Source organism: Micrasema longulum, unplaced genomic scaffold, assembly GCF_059751315.1.
Source record: "Micrasema longulum isolate JH-2025_06_02 unplaced genomic scaffold, ASM5975131v1 h1tg002062l, whole genome shotgun sequence".
Lineage (NCBI taxonomy): Eukaryota > Metazoa > Arthropoda > Insecta > Trichoptera > Brachycentridae > Micrasema > Micrasema longulum.
The window spans coordinates 82,716-106,582 of NW_028279229.1; the positions used below are offsets into that span (position 1 = coordinate 82,716).

At 31.8% G+C, this 23,867-nt stretch overlaps 1 protein-coding gene and 3 long non-coding RNA genes across 6 annotated transcripts in view; 1 reads left to right on the forward strand and 3 right to left on the reverse strand.

Annotated features, from left to right (window-relative positions):
* Window positions 1–23,867, reverse strand: part of LOC148273145 (uncharacterized) — a 301,031-nt gene that overhangs the window by 37,689 nt on the left and 239,475 nt on the right. The gene's annotated exons all lie outside the window — the stretch shown is intronic.
* Window positions 1,427–18,096, forward strand: LOC148273151 (uncharacterized). 3 transcript variants are annotated; one of them, XR_015824679.1, is made up of 3 exons: window positions 1,427–1,556; window positions 3,744–3,836; window positions 16,784–18,096. It is a non-coding gene; the product is annotated as an uncharacterized LOC148273151 (long non-coding RNA). The 3 variants fall into 3 exon arrangements; XR_015824678.1 differs by lacking the exon at window positions 16,784–18,096 and adding an exon at window positions 2,687–2,803 and having other exon boundaries at window positions 1,479–1,556; window positions 3,744–4,771; XR_015824677.1 differs by lacking the exon at window positions 16,784–18,096 and having other exon boundaries at window positions 3,744–4,771.
* On the reverse strand, window positions 10,715–13,362 carry LOC148273152 (uncharacterized). The gene is made up of 3 exons (XR_015824673.1): window positions 13,345–13,362; window positions 13,020–13,128; window positions 10,715–10,956 (listed from the first exon to the last, which is right to left on the reverse strand). It is a non-coding gene; the product is annotated as an uncharacterized LOC148273152 (long non-coding RNA).
* Window positions 21,509–21,968, reverse strand: LOC148273153 (uncharacterized). Its single transcript, XR_015824663.1, has 2 exons — window positions 21,882–21,968; window positions 21,509–21,757 (listed from the first exon to the last, which is right to left on the reverse strand). It is a non-coding gene; the product is annotated as an uncharacterized LOC148273153 (long non-coding RNA).

Here is a 23,867-nt window from a genome sequence, read left to right on the forward strand (position 1 = left end):
TTACTAACGCGTTGAATTATGACTACGATAACTTAAGCATATTTGTTATTGTTTATAGTGATTGCCCTAATGCTTACTATGTTTTTAAGCACGTCGATAGTTATTTTTGATTGAACTACGGGTATTTGAACATTGTTTTTCTGTCTCTTTCTATCTTTTTTTTACGAAACAGTAGCGTTTTAATGATTCACCCAAATATTTCAATTGTGGGAGGCATTTTCAGCAAGTTGAAAATAAGTCACTATTTGAAAATGCATGTGGAGTTGTTGTAGAGCAGAGTACGATCCTTGGACCTTTTATATGTGAATCCACGACGCTTTCCACCAGACTATAACCGGATTCTCTCGCCTCGCAAAAATTAAATGATCTTTTACTTATCTACTCTGTTGTGTCAATCAATATTTCCGCGTGCACAATTAAATTGTAGAGAAACAGATTGATTTTTTTTACCTTACATTTGTGTTATGATTACATTTTTTCCCATCGTACAACATTACGCGTTGACATCACAAATGCGCGCGGTGAAAGTGGAGCATATTGGGGGGATTTTCGGACACAGTCTGATGGATTTAAATATGATTGTACGCTCCTTTTGGACTATTCTTAAATCTATGTCTATAGGATTACATAAGAAGTATTTATTATTGACTAATTTAATTAATTCGTCAATAATGTAAATTACCATTTATTATTTTGCAACAAATTAGTCAATCGTTCATTGCATCTTCAACGCACGCTGTGCAAATATCGAGAGGAGCTTTAGCAACTTTACCCCCTAGACTAAACGCAAACAGAAAGAAGACTCGAAAAGCTCACTTTTCTCTTCTTTATATTCCATTTTGAAGACTTATTTTTGAATAAAATAATGCATGTAGCTTAAAAACAAAGAAAAATATATTGTAATTTTTTTTTCTTTCGGATGACGTAAGAACTTTACAATGTTTGTTCATTTTCAAATTAGGAAAAAAACGGACAAATCTTATGTTATCACCTTAGAGTATAAACATTATATACTCTAAGGTTAACACTCAATATCATTATGAAAACTAAAGGAAAGAAAATAAAGGTTTCAGCTCTTCAACTTCACAAACATCAACAGATGAAAGAATTGAAGTAATGTAGAAGTTCAAATATGGGCAGAATGGTGAATGTTACACAGTGTGTAAAGTGGCCACTTAAACCAGCCAATGACAGGTCATAAACCCTGTGGCTGCCTAGACTTCTATATTACCTTTTCTAAAATGTTCTTCATCTTTGTTGTAATATGTTAAATATGAAAACTGTTATGATTTGCCTGAAATAAATCACGACTTGTTATTGTTCGTATTGTGTAAAATAAAATCATAAATCACTCAAAACGAGCTGTTTTATCATTTTAAAACATGACTTAAAACTTGTGCAAATATTTATCGATCTTAATTTTCAGAAACGTTGTACAAATATAGTTTAACATATTCATCAAAGTAGGCAACATTAGTCTTAGTGAACAGCAACCTATCAACATGCAGATCCAGAATCTCTTCCTCGCCCTCTTCGTGGTCGTCGCATCACTCATGGTAAGGACTTCACACAATATTCACCTTAAAATGTCTCCTTGTCTTGCAATAGGCTTAACTGTCTCACTTGACACGTCGTAATATATATATTTACAAGTCCCTTACAATTATTAATATTGAATGGTTAGTGTTATCTTATCTAATTTAAAATCACTCTCGCCACCTGACATTTTTTTTTCCATTCGTATCACGAAAACAGATACAGATTAAGTTCTTCTCTCTGTAATGTCAAATTCTAGATATGATCATTAAAATATTTTTATCATTACCTTGATACATGATGATATCATTCCAATTACTACTCACACCATTAATTACTGATTGACTTCACATTCCATCCCGTCATCTAAAGGCATCTAAATTTAATAATCTAAGCACAGGAGTTCCACATGGTAACGTGCTGTCTCCACTTCTATTTTCCATCTTCATAAATTTAATATCTTCGCATTTAGATATTTCGATAAATTTTTTTACTGATCATCTTAAACACATAAAATATCAGTAATTCCATCAAAATGATTATTTTGGATTAAGTTTAATTTCTTGTTGGTAGAAAGATACTGAGATAAGATAATCTGAAAAAATCGCAAGAGATTATTTTTGGTAACCAAAGATATTTCCCTTTTTTTAAATTTTGAACCTTTCCTATTTTAGTTATTGACAACATCGATACTATTATGGACCAACACTTAACTTGGGAAGTACAAAACACTAAGGTTGGAAAGGAGTTTTTCCACATCCTCCATTTGCTGATTCGGGAGTTCCTTCCAACCACAGCAAAAAAATCTGTCATAATGTCTCCTCTGTGCTTTGATAATATTTGGTATCTTGACGTCAATACCGAACTTAAAGATCACCTGGAGCGTATTTAGTGATTTCTTTCCAATCTCAAAAAAATAAGACCTTTTTGCTCCGAACTCAAGTGTCTTTGTTTTTATCAGCGCATAAATTTATAATCTCTCCTATTTTTTAATGATATTTTTCACAGACTTTGCGCACTAAAAAATCTTGTCGAGCATTTTCTTAACCTTTATAATCAAAGTATTTTGCTTCGCTTCTCTCAGGAAAGAACACTTTAAATTTTTTGAAACATTACTTCATTTTTCAGCAATTCAATTTATATTTTTAAGGTGCCAGACTTTGAAACAAGCTACTTCTTCATGTAAAAAATGCATCTATCCTGACTACTTTCAAGAAACGCCTGAACATTACTTTATATCCTAAGAACCCTGACCACTTTTATGATTGTAATATTTTTTTCAATTTTTTTCTTTCCTGGTTCCTTCTCACATTCATCCACATTCACTCATACCACATTCCTCATCCTTTTATGTATGTAATTCTATGTAATTTTACTATGTTTACACGAGCAAGCCTTATATTCCTATTAAATTATTGAAGTTATTTTGAATTGATCAGGTATATTCATATATGTACGTACCAATGTATCTTTTAATTGACTTTTTTGCTACAATTTTTTAACAAACTTTTCTTTTAACCAGTCTGTATTTTAGTAAGCTGAAAGGTATTGGTTTAAACATTAAGTCCACCAAAGTACGTATTCTTGTATAACAATTAAAATTAGACAGCGGAGAGACCATCACTCCCTCTCACTTCTGTTCGGTGTACTTCATAGTCCTAACGCTCCTATATACCTGCGTGAAAAATTTCAACGCTTATCAATTAATGGTTAAAATCTTCGTTCTAATTCTCAAGGCACTCTCTTGATATCCATCCACAATTCCTCTTTTTTTCTAACTCATATAGTGTCCATGCGGCTCGACTGTGGAATCATCTCCCATCCACTATCAAAGATGTTACTACAGTATCTCTGTTTAAATCGCGTCTGAAGAAACATCTCCTTTATCTTCCTTAATTTCTCTTTTTTTCCTTTTTCTTGTTTGTTTTTTTCTTCCATTGAGTAATAGTTTTGATTTAAGGTAATTTATAAACAAATACGTTTATTTTTATTTTTATAAATCTTTAGCTTTTTAATCTTTTTTTTCTATTGAATATGTTCTGTAACATGAATTATAGAAATAAAACGATTATTTTATAGGTAAGTTGAAAAAAATTGCCATTTGGCAATAAGCCCGTCAATGTGCAAATAATATTATGTTTAAAAGTCAAATAAAAATACATACAATTACCAGTAACAACCATTAATATCGCATGTTCCTCTTCTAGGCCACCACCTCAGCAGCTGTTAGTCCAGGGTACCGACCAAAGTACAGCAACTACCCCAAATACTAAAGTAGTGATGTCATAACTTATATTTAAGTAGGTACATATAAGTTATTAATTTAAAAATACTTGGTACACTTCTACTTATTTGTTTGACCAATTGGCGCTTTCACCCTCTAATGGGCATCTTCAGACTGCTGAATGTACAGTGTAAGGATAATTTATATGAAACTAAATATTATCTTGAGTGTAAGTACATTGAAAAAAATAAGTTGAATTTAATACGTAAAAAACAATAGAAAAATACAATGTCTCAATCGCGTTCAGAGGACTTGCATCTATTGACAATAATAGGTGAGTAAAATTAAATTATATTTGAAATACTAGTAATAATATAAAACAAGTGTTGCAAAAAAAATATCTGTTAGTTTCGTTTTATAATAAAAAATCTTTCGGCCAAACATTAATTAATAGTAAAGATCAGGTCAACAAATTTGAAAAAAGCGGAATGTATGATTTTGCATGTACTTGTCCTGGTTCATATATAGGACAACGCGGGAGAGCAATTTAAAATAGACTGAAAGAACATTTGGCTTTACATAGATTAAATAACGATATATCAAACTAACTAAACAAAAATATAACAATAAATGTTTTTCATAGAATAGAATCCTCTCTTACAGTACATCGCCAACACATGTTTCAATAATTTGTCCCCCTCTGTTCCATTGAAATATTGCGTATTGTATCTCTTTCAACTTATTTTTAAATGTACCTACACTTACGATAATATTTAATTTTATATCAATTATCCTAACACTGTATAATATTCACCAGTCTGAAGATGCCCATTAGAGTACCACGTATTTTAAAATTAATATCTCATATGTAAATATAAGTTATTACACCATTTCAATGGAATTCCATCAAGAATTGTCAACAAATAATAACTAAAGTATTATTTTATTCCAATGCAATATGAAACTTAAGACAATTAACCTTTTTTTACCCAACAATTTAAAAAAAATAAATTATTTTATTATATCAACTGTAATGCAGTATCACTGATAATATGAATGATTTATTTACGCCCATAGAGCTTTTACGTGACAGTTATAAAATAAAAATTCATCCGTTTTATGATATAACCATTGTGATTGATCGCGCCACTTGCTCGTTAGCAGATGCACGCTCGAAGTTGCTGGTTCGCGGGATGCGTTATCCTTTATTTACTTTGCCACTGAACCCCAAATGCAATGAATCCAGTTCCTACCTTGCACTGGGTTTCTGGTACCTTATTGTTTGTAACTTGTCTCGCGGCAGTCAGGATCAGATCAAATCGTAGGGTCATGAAGGAGGAGCACTTGAAATGGTTTCTTGATTATAATTATTTCACGATAAGGTCAATATGAGCCCTATAGTTCATTCACTGCCGTCTTTATGGTCAACGTTTCCCCCGCCCAATATAAATCATAAACTTGCTTTCTTTAAGGGTTCGATTCGATCAATTATTGTACGCAGATATGTTAATTGAATTATTTTTACTGTAACGCTGTGGCCTTTACGCATGTAGATGCTTATAAGATCACCCATATAGTATGGACAGCTACCAAATAAAAATCAACTGTATAAATCTTGCTCGCTTCCAAACGGGTCAAGACAAAATTCAAACGCATCCTGGGCAATGATATGGTTGTTTAATCAAAAAAGGACAAGATAAATAAATAAATATAAATACAAAAGTGAATCCTAGTCCATGTTTAAATCAACCTTAAGTGAATTATACCAATAAGTTTCTTTGCAATAAAGGCCAGAGGAAAGGGGACATCATTAAAATAGAAAACTAAATAAATAAATATTACCTATTTGTAAATGAAAAATAATTAAATAAATAAATCTAAAAAATTAAATTTTATATTGCCGAGTTTTATTACAAACATTTTCACCGATTGGGCTCGAATCAAGAAGCGAAAAATCCGAGTTAAAATTATGGACAGTCTGCTAGGAGTACGCACTTCCAAAAGAAAGAAATAAAATATTCTTCAAAGCATAATACAGGATAATATTCTGGAAAAGATCAACCTTTAAGGAATGTTATACTACCTTCGATTCAATGTAATAAAAGATTTTGTCAAAGAAAAAGTAGTCTTAAAATACATTTTTATCATTACCATAATATTAAACTCGTTTGAGAATAGAAAAAAAAAAAAAAAAAACTAATAGTTCTGAATATTATTTTTTCAGCGAATTTGCATTAATAATGCTTTAACATTGAATATAATTACCACAGGAAGGAGGTACTTGTAAAATTTATTAAAGGTGAATGAAACGATTCTAAACCAGACTAATTCCTTTTCAATAAATATTGTCTACCTTCAATAATATGACCTGCTTATAAATATAAAAATTATACCTTCAAATGTTGCAATACCATAAGAACTTTTATTTTATATTAATCAATTCAAAAATAATTTGACCAGTTTAAATACATGTTATTATTGGCTCTAAAAAATATACCATAGCCATAGAATTAAGACTAGTCCAGAAGGAGCGTAGAATCATAATTGAATACATCGGACTGTTTAAATTTATTTCAACAGAGAGGGAAAACAGTCTGCAAGCATTTGGACATAATCAAACATTGTTGAATTACTACCTGGTAAAAGAAAAAGGATAAAAATTGGAAAATTGTTTTCAGGCGTTGCCTAGTAGGTGATTTGGTTCAGCCGGATGAATCTCACCCACGTGATAAAGGTTTCAGCTCTTTTATTTCACAAAAGTCAACAGATGGAAGAATTGAGGAAATGTGGATGTTCAAACATGGGCAGAATGGTGAATGTTATACAGTGTGTAAAGTGGCCACTTAAACCAGCCAATGACAGGTCATAAGCCCTGTAAATGCCTAGACTTCCATATTCCCTTCTCAAAAATGTTTTCCCTCTCTGTTGAAATAAATTTGAATATGAACAACTCCCTAGGTGGGAAATCCAGCCAGTCTGCAAGCATTTGGACATAATCAAAACATTGTTGACATCGGACTGTGTTCAATAATTCCCCTACTATGCCCCACTTTTACCGCTCGCATTCGTGAGGTCGCAGCGTAATGTTGCTTGATGGGAAAAAAAATAATAACACAAATATAAGGTTAAAAAAAAACAATCTGTTAATTTCTGTAATATTTTATTGTGCACGCGGAAATATTGATTGACTTAATAGAGTAGATAAGTAAAGGGTCATTTCATAGGAGTAATCGAATTAATGAACTTTAAACTTAAAATTTTAAACATATTTTATTTTACATAAAACGGATATTTTTATATGACGTTAAATAATATTTGATGTTTTGAAGATAATGTCAGTCAAATGTCCACCACAGAGTTGTTTAATCCGAGATCCAATTTTCATTAGTTCTCTCATTAGATGAGCAAAGTAGGGAAAAAAAAATTACTTCCCTGGCAACTCTAACGAAATTTCCACTTTGTTTCCTCGACAATCTGACTAAGTAATGCATTTGATATATACGCATTCATTTGCTAATTAAAAATGAAATGTAATTGCATCCTGTTCCTTTAAGATCCTAGTTTTACACTTCAAAAGGACACAACACGGCATAGTTGAATTCAAATCATTAGTTGCGTACTGAGCGACGTCTACAAAAAACCAATGGGTCAAAACGTAAACCTACTCATTTATGAGTAGTTGAGTCACCTTCTGTTTGATGTGCGTATGCGATTTCTGGACGATTCTTAATTCTATGACCATAGCATTTCTCAACCAAGATGAATACTACAAAATCATGTATGACGACTTTACCAAATAAAACACTTATTTTCACATTTGAATTTCTACGAATTTTGAATGAATTTAAATTGTAAAATTAAGTTTGACAGCATCTCGTCAAGGTGGAAGATAATGGCGTTCTCCATATATTTGAATGATGAAACACATGGTCGAAGATGTATAAGTATTGTCCTTAGCTGATATTTTTTATGGGGAATTCGTCTTGAATTCTTTCTCCAGCCTTCCGAGTAATACATCTTATCATCACGTTTCAACGTCATTGAATGACCATACTTGAATAAATAAAATAAAAATGAATAAATAGAAAACAATAACATTTAAGAAAAATCCTAAATATATAAGAAAATCTATCTAGCATTATTTTTTTGAACATTTTTTTACACGGAACTTTATGGAACGGATTCCTCGTGTAAAAAGAGGTTCCAGTGTTTTTTTTTCTACACTACTACTTTTTCTACTTTTCTACTTTTTTTCTATACTTCACCATGTAAAGCGCCCTTGAGGTATTTTATTACGAAAATGGCGCCATATAAATTATCCATAATAAATAAATAAATAGAAGAGGAGCCCAGAAACCGCATACGCGCATCAAAAACAGAAGGCGACTAAGCTACTCGCCAATCCAGGTTAATTCTACAATTATACAGTCAATTTTTTGGGACAATTTTTACAGTTAATTTGTAAAAAAATTCAATTTCCAATCAAAATAATTAGGATCTAATTTTAATTTACAAATCTTATCATTCTATGTAGAGGCGCATAGAAACTATAATTATTTGTCTTATGATAACTGAAAAACTGAATTTCAATATTTCTGAGTCTACGTGAAGGAACATTAATAGATATTTGTTAGAGAATAGTCGGGACATCAAATAAACGATTAAGTATTTTAAACATGCACTTAAAAAAAAATACCCTATGTTTTGAGAGACTGGATATATTAAGGAAAATTTCCATGTCGGTATATTTTATTTTATTTATTTTATTTTATAAACATAAACGGCAAATCTGCCTTTTACAAACATATATAATATTAACATAATTGGCTTAATTTTTTTTTTAAAACATGAATTCCCTTATACCCAAGATTTATATTAAAAAAAATTAAACCAAAAATTAAACAAGATTTATATTAAAAAAATGAACTTAAAAACTATACAGCATATTCAGAAGAAAGTTTAAATAATAAAACATTCTACAGTAAAACAACAAGAAAATCGTAAGTACTGTTTCACACAGCTAGTCAAAGTGAACAAAAAACTGTACGTATATTTATTATGAAATACATGAATAACTAAATATAATTACCATTCACCATCTTAGAAAAAGTTCAAAAGGTTTTTTCTATAGGAACAATACCCTACACTAAATAAATCAGATACGTGGGAATAATTATTGCCGAGTTCATGAAGTCTATTTAATACGGCATTACAAGTATACACTGTCCGTGAATTGTTGCTACAAAACGGTGGCATCTGAGAGATAATAGTTCAGGGCAATCCCATATTGAATTTACAATTTAGAATAAATTTAAAAGGTCTATAATTTTTCTTCAATCGTTAAGTTTTAACAAATTTAATGTTTTTAGTAAAACATAGTTAGAGGTAAAAACATAAGTATAGCTAACTATAAGTTATCTCTTGTGATTCCTGGTGTGTACGCAATTTTTCTTATAAATTTATGCTGAACTGATTCAATGCGATTTATATTAGTAACATATGAAGGAGATCATATTACGGAGGCGTATTCGAAAATTGGACGAACCTCTATTAACAAATCCAACGAACGTTTTCAACTTGACGTGCGCGTCATGTGACAATTTTGACCGTCGACTTGTCAAATTGACAGGTGGAATACGCTCTCATGAGTCAAGATACCATTGATGATTCCATATTTAAAAATGGATAATATTAGGACAGGAATTAAGTCGGGCAATTGTGAAATGTAGTAGACCTACAAGAGATACAAAATTTGTCAGAAAAAATCGTTTCAGATATCGCGCTATTACGAATAAACTTACGTCTGATATCAGACGTCCACCAAATTGTTTAGACTACATGTTTGTTGGCCTTCTTAAACCCTTAAAAACCTGATGGAGAATTCCTTTTTGCTTCTGTAGCGTGCTTAACACCGGAAACTTCTCTCAAGTAATTCCGCGTTGCCAACATGCGAAATCGACAATCCCGGTTTTTTGCAACAAAATTTTAGGTGTTGTCAAATTTAAAGTGCGTTACAATACAAAGTACTTACAGTTGATAAAATTCCTATTTGCGTTCGGTGGCTTACAAAATGTAAACATATTTTATTATTGACTCCAAAGTTCATAAAAACACATTAAGATGGATAGGTCTGTGCTTTCCGAAACAAGTAGCGCTTTAAAATAAATCCAAGTGTTCTAATAACATGATATTCATGAGATGATAAAATCAGTAAACACTTTGCATTTATACGATACTCTCGAGTTTAATATTAGGTAGAACGTAACAAGTTAGGTATTCATAATTACCCATCGTCAGTTGTAAAACTTATCGTTTCAAATAATATCGTGTGTGGCGTATAAAAACAAAGTGATTCAAAGTTGTTGCTACCGAAAAAAAATATTTTTAAAAAGGGAATAAGGATGTAGAGTCATTTACAAGGCTTATGACCTGTCATTTGCGCGTTTGAGTGTCTACTTTAAACACTGTGTAACATTCATTATTCTGCCTATGTTTAAACAACCAAATTTCCTCAACTCTTTTATCTGGTGACTTTTTGACGTGAAAGAGCTGAAAGCTTTATTTTGTGGGTGAGATTCATCCTGCTGAACGAATTCATCGATCAAAAAATGGATGTATAAAGAGATATAATGGTAAATGTTATACAGCGCGTAAAGTGGCCACTTAAACTAGCCAGTAACAGGTTATAAGCCCTGTAAATACCTAGACTTCCATATTCCTTTTTCAAGAATGTTTGCCCTCTGTCGAAACAAATTTAGATCTGGATAACTCGCTAGGGAAGAAATCCAGCCTGTCTTCAAACATTTAGACCAACTCAAAAAAAAATTGAGCGAACTTATTAATTTATAATACAAATGTATAAAATAAAATTTCAAATAAAGGGTTCACTAAATGCTGAAAAATTAATAATGAAATGTTTATTTTTATTGTAAAATAAACAGAAAAAAACGAAAATTTTGGATGTACGTAAATTTATTTCAGTCAGTAAAATAAAAATTCATAGCATCGAAAAAAAATACAGAATTACAGTTATCAGAATAACATAGCTTGGGTTTGTAATGAATTCATTTAGGTTATTGTCTGCATGGTAAATTAAAAAAGGATTTTATAGGAAGAAATTAATATTTGTTGTAGTATTTGGGGTAGTTGCTGTACTTTGGTCGGTATCCTGGGGCAGCTTCGGCTGAGGTGGTAGCCTGGAAGAGACACATTCAGTATTAATGATTGTTACAGAGACTTGTGTACATATGATGTAACCCTTTAGGCCGAAAAGGCGTATATCATCCTTAAATTCAATACCTTTGTTACATATGATGAATAGATTTAAACATATTTAAAAAATACCCGTACATAGATTTAAAGTATGTAGAATATGTCAAAAAATATAATAATAATAATAAATGACAATTAAAATTTTTATATAACACTTCAAGAAATTCTAAAAATGTTTTTCTCAAGTTTTTATTTTGGAAATTCACTTTTAATCTTATTTTTTATAATTGTTTTATAAATTGTCTTTAAGCTTCATCCTCAAATTTTATAATTTATTTATATCAGAAATTGCATTTTCTGTCAAGTTTTTGATGTGCAGCTATAAAATACGTCGAGTGCAAAATTTGTGTTAAAATATAGACTCAAAAATAAAGAAAAGTTGATTTTACTCATCAGTGAAGAAAATGTTGGAAGTTTAATTTCCTATCCATTATTTTGGTTATCGGTAAATTATAAACCGATCATTAATCATAATACCACACTTGGAATATCACGCATAGGAAAATGTTTGACGAACAATTTTTTAGGCATTTTAATTTAAAAATGAAATTTATTTTTATAAAGGCATTTAAAAGAAATGATTATCAAATTAACAAAACTAAGAAGTTTTTTCAACCTATAGAGATTTTTTCAAAATTTAATTTCTGATTATTAAAGTACACCATTATTTGTGCAAATTTAGCTAATAACAAAAAGTTTAGTGAAATTATTAAAAAAAAGAATTGCTCTATGTTTTTAAATACAATATTTAATTTACCAAAATTTGAAAACATATTTTTTTACGTATTACGTACAAAAAAAAGTTTAAAAAAAAAATAAGATACGGTACTTAAAATATATTAAATAATGGTTCAAAGTTTCACTAAAAAATTGCTTAACGTCTACTCGCAAATTTTAAACTTTAGGATATAATAATAAATAAATGGAAAAAAATACAAAGAAAACCATATGACGAAATAAATTATGTAAAATTATAGGAGTTCAAAAAGTATCCGACTTTTATAAATATGTTAAAATATGAATAAAAACAACATTTTTTGAGATACTATTAAATGACCCTAGTCTCATTCAAAGTAGTCTCCTTGAGCTGCTGCATGGAGAGATGGACCTTTTGAAAGACTCTTTTGGTATGGCGCGCAGGTGGTCCGTCGCAATTTTCATGATGTCTTTCCTAATCTGAAATCTGGTCCCTTTCAAAGGCATTTTCAGCTGAGGTTAAATAGGTTGACAAACAACAGGTGTGTTATGTTTGGTAAAAACTCCGTATCATGTGTGAAAAATGAGCGGGTGCACTATCATGATGAAGTTGCCAACTGCCATTTGCCCACAGGTCTGGCCGTTTGCATCTTACTGCATCACAAAGGTGACGCAGAACCTCTCGGTAGTAGCGCTTGGTGACACCAGTGCCGTGTTCAACAGTAGTGCTGCTTCACTCTCCACTGATAAGCGGCCATCTTTGAAGCGGTTATACCACTCCTTTATCTGTGTGGGGCCCATTGCTTCGTTCTCAAATACTTTTTCAATTTTGCGGATAGTTTCCACTTGAGAATTCCCAAGCTTTAAACAAAATTCGATGCAGTAACGTTGATCAACTTTTCTGTAATTTTGTTAAAACTAAAATCCGACGACAATAGCGTACACGTGCTCACTCTTCAACGGCGTGGCAGCGACCGAGTGGCGCTGTGGTGGTAAAAAAAATGAGTATGCGCACTAGGTATACCTACAAACGGTCATCTAAGATCTGCCCTCAAAGCATTTTTTGTTTTGACAATAAAAATTATGGTCGGATACTTTTTGTCGTATATTAATAATAATCGAATGTTATTTAATTTCTACAATATGTTTGACAAAATTGAAATTAAGAATAATATTTACGTCTTGGCCCCATAGTGTGCCGTGTCAAGTTATGCAATAAAGCCTACTCCGAGGGAAGAAAACATGTTAAGGTGAATATTGCCTTAAGGTGAATATTGTATGAAGTGCTTACCATGAGTGATGCGACGACCACGAAGAGGGCGAGGAAGAGATTCTGGATCTGCATGTTGATTGGTTGCTGTTCAAGGAGATGAATAGTAATGTTGCCTACTGATCCGAGCCTTTTATAGTCAAATTGAGAAACAATTATGTAAATAGAATTAAACAAACGTTTACACAAGTTTACGCATTATTTTAGAAATAAACATTTGATATTTGATTTACTTTCACAAGCCTCAAGGTGAAAAAACTTTTCAAATAGTATGGAAAGTTACCATTTAAATGATAATCATTTTCGCATTTTTTTACTAAGCTAAAACGTAAAAAAAATGTCTGACCTGAGGTGCTTTTCAGAACCACTCTCGTTGCACGAGAAAACAGTTTTTATCGTGTATTTTGTATGTAAATACACGAGATAATACGGCCACGAGAGCGTTTGGAATACCAGTCCTGGAAGGTTTAACAAACGTTACCCCACAGTATACAAAAAAATATCAAACCAGCAAAATTCTACTGAATTCTAAACTGAAGATATGAAAGTTCTCTAGACCAGTGATTCCTAAAGTGGTTTTTACGGACTCCTAGGGGTCCCCGGGATCACTCAGAGGGTCCGTGGAAAATTATCCGTGGGTTTGGGGTTCTCTGAACAATTCTGGGGTCCGCGCAAGGTTTCATATAAAATAAAAATAAAATGTAATTTTTTTATTAATTTATAATTTATTTATTTTATTTATTTGACACTTTATATACATATACAATTTATATACATATAAAGGCAAGCATATTGCCTAAAGGCAATTTCTTCTTACCTACCCAAACCGTTCAGTTTGAGAAAATTATAAATACATGGACACATTGAATCTTACAATTTTATACAAAAATTAAAAGCATAGATTAACAGAAATAAATATATACATTAAAAATAAATAACATTATACTATGAAGAGAGGAGAGGGGGTGGGAAGGAAAGAAGAAGGATAAAGGAACAATTTAAATATTTAGATAGTGACATTTCAATCTTGACTTAAATGTAAATAAAGAAAGGGCGTCTCTAACATTAATGGCTAGATTATTCCACAATCGAGCGGCTACTACTGTGAAAGGGGAGGCAAGAAAATTAGAGCGATGACAGGGTATTAAAAGGGTTCTCTCGTTGCTAGAACGAAGAGATAGTCCGTGTTGTGAAAAAAGTTGAATGAGTTCTCTCAGATAAACAGGCGAAGTGGGATTATTTGAAATATTGTGAAGAAGTAATAAAATGTGAATGTTTCTTCTATGCCTGATACTGATCCAGTGTAGTTGCGTGCGATACTCGGTTATGTGGTCAAATTTGCGAAGATTAAAGATATAACGAATACAAATATTCTGCAATCGTTCTAACTTATCAAGCAGTTCAGAGTTAGCATCTGGATAACATACATCCGCGTATAATACAAAACAATTAAAAATTATTAGCGATTTTCACATCGTAAGTAAAATATAAATTTAGACAGGTGCAAAAAATACAAGTAATAACGGGCATTGCAGTGAGTCGGACTTATCTATACAGGTTCATACAGGAACGTGATGGAGCCGATACCTGCAACAACTAGTCAACAACTAGTCAACAACAACAAACCATCACGCCGTTTCTCTGTAGGGGTAGGCAGAGAGGAACACTCTATCTTGGCATACAGACATTACATTCATGCATCTTCTCATGCACGCACGCCGATTATTCCTACTTTTGACATGTCCATCTTCAAGTATTTGATGGACTTGATCGTGCCATGTCTTTTTCGGTCTTCCTCGTTCTGGTCTGCATCCATCAACATTTGAATTTTGCTGTCCATTTGCTCTACATGTCTAAACCAACGTAGCACCCCTTTCTTGATTCTGTCAATAATGCATGTCTCAGGCTTACACACTTCACGGATCTCAACATTTGTGCACCTATCATACATCGTTTTACCACACATTCGCCTGAGGGATCGCATTTCGACAGCATTCAACCTACTTTCATAATTATTTTTCCAATTCTATACTTCGCTCCCATACATTAGAGTTGGAACTAGAACTCCGCTGTGAACTGCTAGTTTAGCCTCCTGCGATAAACATTTGTTTGCCAAAGTAGATTTGAGTGCACCGTTCACCCTGTTCCCGGCACTCACCTTCCTTTCAATATCTTTCTCGGCCTTTCCGTCCCTAGTAAACATACTTCCCAGCTACACAAATTCTTCTACCTGATTCAGAATATCTCCGTTCACGCTGATCTCACATTTAGTTATATTTTCATCCCTTTCAAAAACATCACTTTCGATTTATCAACATTCATAAGCAAATTGCTTTTCTTGCATACATCGTAGACTTTTGTTACCAAGAATTGAAGGTCTTTTTTGCTGCTAGCAAGAAGCACGGCATCATCCGCATACAGAAGACAGTTAACAGTTATACCACTCATTTTTGCTCCCATTCTTAAATCTTTCAGTTCTTTCATACAGTTATCGATGTATATGTTGAACAACCATGGTGACATTACACATCCCTGTTTGACTCCTTTCGGAATCTGGTTACCTGGTTACAAAAATATCCCAAATTAATATCCAGCATTATGGGTTATTGTACAGAAGCTGTTGATTGCTTTTTTGTCTTCCTATTTGACAGAACGTGGATTCAGTGCCCTTATTAGCCTCATCACAAAAAAGGAACCGACTACAAATTACTGCTCGTGGGGATTTGCGGTTGCTACTTACAAACATTAAACCAGACATAAATACACTCATAACATCTCATCACGTTCATATTTTTTTTTTGTATTTTAAAACAAAAGTTATAATTTCAATAAATACTTCTTCGACAAAATCATTTATTTATATTTTGTTTTAATGTCACCATTTATCATCCACCATTCAAGACATGAAAGTTAAATTTGTAATTTTTCTATTATTTATTTATGTAGTTTTTAACCCAGAGTCCGTGGACAAGTTTTGACTATGAAAAGGGGGCCGTGGGTCAAAAGAGTTTGGAAACCACCGCTCTAGATGATCTGAATAATTTGATGCAATTTTGAATATTAACGATTTTTAAAATTTAGATTGCACCGATTCAATAAGCGTTATATGAATATTACAATTGGGAGACTTTATTATAGAATTAAATTCAAGCAAACTACGAACAAACGATTTACACAATGTATAAATCCACAGATTTTAGACACTTTCTTGGAAATGTGATCATTTTAATGGATTAATTTAAGCTTGTAATCAAAAAGTGTCCCAAGATTTTGAATTGTCACGACGTTCTTTAAAATATTGCGTTGTCGATTGAATAGTTGAAAACTATTTTATATATTGACAAATTACAGCAGAGATGGAAAATACCTTAAATAAGTGAATATCGAAGTCTAGGCATTTACAAGGCTTATGACCTGTCATTGGCTGGTTTAAGTGGTCACTTTACACACTGTGTAACATTCACCATTTTGCCTATGTTTTAACATCCATATTTCTTCAATTCTTCCATTTGTTGATTTTTGTTGAAAAATACAACACTTTTAAATATGTACCTGTGTATTTATTATTGCAGGGTTATTCCAATTTATTTTTCTATATTTCGCCTATATTTATTTTATAAAACTGAAAATACATGTGTGTGTTTTTTTAAACATGTATTTACTCATTTTATTCACAATATACTTATATAACATTTATTGAGACATAAATCCCAATACTCGTGTATTCCCCATTACTATACCCATTGTAATAATTTTACTAATGACTTTTACCGTTTGTTTTTCAGAAATCATAAGTGACATAAATCATACTTACGAAGGACGGGACAATATAAAATATGTATACAATATTTAAACTTATTAGAAATATCATTATTTCATGTCATTAGTTAACCTGAAACACTTTGTAAATAATCCTTAAGACAAAAATAATTTAATATAATTTGCTCTCATATAACTTTGAATTTTCTATCCTTACCTCTGTTTTGTATAAATACATTGAATTTCTTAATAAAGATACCAGTCTCGAAGATTTCGCAAAAATGATGAAACCGGTCTCTGGATATTTCGAATTTGTGGATTAAAGTATCACTCGTGTTTTATTTATATAATAAACACTGTGTAAAATTCACCATTCAACCCATATATCAAAATTGTTGATTAATCAATATTTTAAAATAAAGGGAAGTTAAGGTTGTCAGAGTGGGTTTATTTTTTATATGAATAGGTAGGGTAGATTTATGCTTATTTATTTGTTATGTGAACGGCCTTAGCCAACTACAACAGTTACATGAAAAAGCACATGTTCCAGAAACTGAACATAAAACTATGTAGCAGAAGACAAACAAGGGCAATAAAATAATGGCATACAATATCTTCAAAAATACGATAAACATAAAAATACTTCAAAATAAATTATTTAAATTCATCTTCATCCCACACTGTTTTAGTGGCAAAGAGATCTACGAAAAGCAGGAAGATTGACTCCTTCAAACGACTTATAATTTACAAATACCAATTCTCAATCACAGATCAAATATTAAATTGAACACACATTTAACAAATTGCTTCCTGATTTTCACTGGGCAAATTTAATACCTAATCAGCAATCTTTCATAATTTACTCGAAAATTTTATTTTTTGTAGTACAAATTTCAATATTTCATTGTTAACATAGCATGTTTTGTGATTGGGTTTATTTTTATCGTGTGTTTGTTTAAACTTTATGCGATTCACGCGTTGTGTATTTTGATGTTTGCTTCATCAATTTTTTTTTAAAGATACACAGAAGACACAGGCCGTTTGGAAAAAGCTACAATGGTGTCGAAAAATATTTGTAAGGACAGACGGCTTGGCATAATATTCGTGTTTATTGATTTCAGTTTGTCGATTTTAATTGTGTTGTTGAGATTATTTTACTAATTGTTGAATGGTACGATATAGTTGAAATTTATTGACGTTTATAAGTGATTCAATGAACCCTATGTAAAGAATATACTAAACTTAATTCTTCTAACGCTGCAGTCTGTTTCTTTTTGTCTTTATGTTCCATTATTAGTATCTTTATATTCTTATTTTGTTCTAATAAATCCGATTTTAATGTTTTCTGTTCATAATCCTTATATATTTACAAAAAATTTTGTTTTCCTCTCTTACGTTTCCTTTGCACCAACACCTTTTAGTTCCGTCTCAAATTTTAAGCGTCTACTTTTTATTAATAATCTGGTGGTTTGATTTTTTTGTTTCCACTAATTCTCATACCTAGTTTAGCAATTTTAACAGCATCCGTATTTTTTTAAAAAGATATCAGCAGTATCATAACACTTATTAGACGTAAACAAACTCTTCTATTTTTTTCTCCCCCACATAAGAGTCGGCCCCAAAACTCTATTGAAAACTATTTATTTTGTCACCTGCGACAAACATTTGTTTGCCAAGGTAGATAAAGTGCATCGTTCACCCTGTTCCCGGCACACACCCTCTTTTCAATATATTTCTCAGCCATTCCACCCCCAGTAAACATTTTTCTCAGATACATAAATTCAACTACCTGATTAGTTATATCTACATTTACACTGATCTCACATTTAGTTATACTTTCATCTCTATTAAAAACCATGACATTCGATTTTTCAACATTTATTAGCAAATCGCTTTTCTTGTTTACGTCGTTTACTTTTGTTAAAAAAATTCAAGGTCGTCTTTGTTGTTAGCAAAAATCACGGCATCAGCAGCATACAAAAGACAATTGATAGCTGAATCACTTATTCTTGCTCCCATTCTTAAATCTTTTAGTTTTCTCTGTTTGGCTCCTTAGGAATGTCAAATCACGTTTTGAATGACACATTTACCTTCACACATGCTGTGCTGTCCTTATACAGTGACGCAATAGCCCGTATTAGATAACCATTCACTCTGTACTCAGATAAAACTTTCTACAATTTTGTTTCAAGAAAAAAAATTATCCATCTCGACAAACTCCACAGAGGTGAAAGTGGAGTGTGTAAAGTTGCCACTTAAACCATCCGATGGCAGGTGATAAGCCCTGTAAAAACATAGACTCTCACATTCTGCTCTATGAAATTTTATCTATCCATATTGCAAATAAATCTGTATCTTGGGTCTAAAAGGGCCAACTTTGGGAGGGTTGATGTTAATTAAAAAATACACATATTAAAAAATACAGTAGCTTTTTTTTATTGAAAATAGTTTTATACAACTCAGTTAAAAATAGCATTACAAAACAACTTTAAAATAACTCTATTGTCATGTTGCGATTTATGACATTGGCTTTTTTTGACTCAAGTCACAAATGTCCAAACTATTTATTTCAAAAAGTAATAGAGCAAAATTTACTAATTTTACATAGACACTAACGGAACTCTTTCAACTAGAATCTTTATACTTTATTTATTTACTAGCTACAAATAGACAAAGAACTTAAACTTGAAGAATTATTTAGTAAATATAGACACAATAGGAGAGTTTCAGAAGAACATCATTTAAGACATTCTAAAACGAGACAAGGACAGTCGACAATATCAAACCAGGGACTGAAATTATACAATTACCAATTGGACAAAACTAAACAGAAGACTCAGGTAACTAGATTAACAATAAAATATGAATTTAAAAAAGAAAAAATACTTTGTTAAATTAATGCAATCCGTAAGAGCTTATAAATAAATTTTAAATTAAAAAAAAGATCTCAAAGAGGTGAAAAAAACTACACGAGTATTTATTTAACTTGGAGAATTACGAACTTGAGTTATTTTGATACAAAATAATGTGCCGCTAAATATCTTATATTTGCATGACCGTTCAGATGCACACTGAGTATTTCTGGGTTATCTTGCCGTGTTTCATTCGCACTCTGTTTTGTTTTCTAATGTTGCATAACATTGGCAATGTTGATCTTGAATGAGTATATCAAACGTTAATTACTTAAAATTTGTACCGTGTCGCAGTCGTTCTTACGTGTGCGCAGCTCGTAAAACTTAAATATTTGTCGGTTTTCAGTCTACGCTTTTAACTGATGGTGACATGCCATGATTAATCGTCAAAACGTTACTTCAGTAAGATATTATTTATGAGAAAAAAAATGTTTTGATGTATTTTTCATAGTGGCAACATTTCTTCAGAAGTGTCGCTATTGCGCAGTAAGGCAAATTATGTCATCTTAAACGTCAAATGATATGACGCATACGCTATAAATACCACAAATTTTCAAATCGTAACCGCAAGATTGTGCAATGGCTGCCGTATTTACGGTAAAATTTTCCTCCGCCCTTACGTAAAATTAGAATTGACTAATTTCGCTTTCTTATTTTATAACAGCGATAAAAACTAGGTACCTCAAAACTATAAAAAATGAAAACAAATGGCCACAAAAGCAAAAAGTTTTCCAGCAGCACGATTTTAATCATTTTTAGTGCGATGATACAAAACATATCTTGGAAAACTGGTAAAAAAATACTACAAATTACAATTCGTAAGACATCTTTCAAATTTTCAATTGTGCATTAAAATCAATACGTATTGAACTAGTCCTCGAAACAATGTCTAGTGAACTTAATATAAATCATAAACAACCTTTTTTCATGTATAATTCAATCAATTAATCATTATAAACTTATGTTATTATTGAATTAATCATACAAAGTATTAATTCATCTTTTTATGGTTCCTCTCCTCGATGGAGGTTGGAAATAATCGTTGCGATTCTTACTTTGTCGGCAGCTGCCTTGAACAAGGACTGAGTGCTGCAATGGAACCAGTCGCGCAAGTTCTTAAGCCAAGAGATGCGCCTTCCACCTGCACTGCGTTTTCCTTCAATCTTTTCCCATAGAATGACTTGTAAAATTGTATATTTTTCGCCTCTCATCACATGCCCAAAGTATTCAAGTTTTCTTTTCTTTATCATCTTCAGTACCTCTTTATCTTTTTCCATCCGTCAGAGAACATCATCGTTTCGAACTCTATCCACCCAGGAGATTTAAAATATCTTCTTTTACATTTTCGGAAAAGAGTCACAAAGTACTAATAATTGATAACATTCAAACGCGTGGTGTAGCTCGCAAATTGTAAACATACTACCAAAAAAACATTTTTAATTTATGCTTTGCACTCGAGTACAATATTAGTTGGAACAAATTTCGGTTATTCTGAATTACCGAATATCAATTGTAAATTAAACATGTGATCTAACTAATGGTAAACTCGTGGGGGGCATATAAATACAAAAGGTCTTACTTTTTAACCAGGCATAAAGTTACGCTTAGGCGTAGAAAAAGAATAAAGATGGGAATACCATCCTTTAATTTGGTTAAATAATCATGGTATTCTTATCCTTATTTAACTTCATGCCTGGGCGTAACTTTACATCAAGTTTATAAGTAAAGCCCATTTTGTTTTATATATCTAAACGTTTAAAATGTTATTTTACTTAATGCTTAAACAACAAAAAAATTGATTGCAAATTGTATATAATTGTAATAAATGAAACAAAATTATGCGGTGTACGTAAATTTATTTTAGTCAGTCAAACAAATATTCATATCACCAAAAAAAAAAAAAAAAAAACAGAATTACCGTTATCAGAACTACATAGTTTGGTTCTAAAATGAATCGTTTTTGGTTTTTGTGTGCATGATTAATTGAATAAGGCTTTGTTTAAGAAGAAATTAATATTTGTTGTAGTATTTGGGGTAGTTGCTGTACTTTGGTCGGTAACCTGGAGCAGCAGCTGCTGAGGTGGTGGCCTGGAAGAAACACATTGAACATTAATGGTTGTTACGGTGACTTGTATATTATGCCGCGTTAGACGGTGGAGCCTTCTGCGAAGGAAGGAGACATGTTAAGGTGAATATTGTAGGAAGTCCTTACCATGAGTGATGCGACGACCACGAAGAGGGCGAGGAAGAGATTCTGGATCTGCATGTTGATTGGTTGCTGCTCAAAGAGATGAATAGTAACGTTGCATTCTGAAGCGAGCCTTTTTATACTTTAATATTTTTTCATTTCTGTATACAGAGCTGAACAAACATGTTTTTTTAATAATATCAGTAATTGATGTCGTGACATTTGACCATATTTTATTTAACAAATTATAACATGGAAGGAGAATACCTTAAAGAAGGAAATATGGAAGTCTGGGCATTTCCAAGGCTTATGACCTATCGTTGACTGGTTTAAGTGGTCACTTCACACATTGTGTAACATTCACCATTTTGCGTATGTTTGAACGTCCATATTTATCCCTGTTGTAATTTGTTAATCTCAACGCCTCCCGAGGGGGTGAAATCCAGTATTTTGTCTATAAACATTTAGATAAACTCAAATATTGCGATAAAATCAACTGGTACATAAATAAATTTAAAAGTTGGAAAATTGTTTTCAGGCGTTGCCTAGTAGTTGAAATATTTCAGTCAGATGAATCTCTTCACAACAATAAAGGTTTCAGCTCTTTAACTTCACTTAAATCAACTAACGGAATAATTTAAGAAATATGGATGTTCAAACAAAAAAATGGTGGCAGAATGGTGAATGTTGCACGGTGTTTAAAGTGGCCCTTTAAATCAGCCAATGACAGGTCATAAGCCTTGTAAATGCCTTGACTTCCATATTACCTTCTTTAATGTATTCTTTATCCCTGTCCTAATTTGTTAATCTTAATGACTCCCGAGGCGGTGAAATCCAGTTTTTTGTCTACAAACATTTGGACAAACTCAATTATTGTATATTATATTTAGTAGGCAACAAAGAATATCAAAGCTTTCAATTTTTATTAATACAGTTATTAGGGCCATAAGTCAATTAAAACCTCTTTGTGTCCAGGGGGGCAAAAAATACGGTTAGAAGAATACAGTGTGAAATCAAACGAACATCTGTAATAAATCTTAATTGAAAAAAAAAAATATTAGTTACTTTGGGCTTTATGCATTAATCTAATACAAAATAACGCCTAGGCATAGCGATATAATAAGGATGGTATAGGAAAATTTTTACCCATAAACCTCGCAAAAAGTTATACTCCGTTAAGAGTTGAGATAACGACTTAAGAAATTTATTTTACGCTTATGTAATGTAATGTGTTTATTAAGATTGTTATACAAATAACATTTGAGAACCTCGTTATACCTTAACTAATAAACAGTAAATACACAAAAATTATATCGAGAACAAAACATTATTATAAAATCCAGACGCTTTCCGATGACACTCTATCTACGTATACACGGTTTTTCAGGACCAGACCACGAAACTTCAGAGGGACATTCCTCATGGTAAGCTTGAAAAAAATCCTAATAAAACTTTCCCACAAAGTCATTAAGAAAAAAAATTGTAAACTCAAAATGTTTTGAATCCTTAAATTCTCGGACAAGCAGTCCCTCCACAAACCCCTACCCCTCTCCTACCCAGCCACTTCCCTTGTCCGCGTCTGATGCGCTTTGTTGTTCAAATACGTTTTCGTCGCGATTTCTGTTGGGGAGGGTTAAAGGTTTCCGGAAGGGATGTAAGTCCGAAAAAAAATTAAAATTTACTCCATTTTGAGATCATAAAAACAATATTTTTTATTTTTAAAAATTGACTTTTGAAAAAAAAATATTGGCATTTTTTTTAAAGCTTACTATGAGAAATATTCCTCTAATGTTTCACGGTCTGGCCCTGAAAAACCGTGTGTAATCTACCCATGTCCAACGCGGTATAGCGTTGGAATAAGACCGTGATCTGGCATCTATCACATTTTTTTAGTAGATGGTAAAATGGATTGTATTTATTTTGAATTTAAACAATTTAGAAAACATGCTGTCTTTTCAGATAATTTAAAGTAAAATGTAGTTTATGAGAGTAAAAATGATCATAAAATTT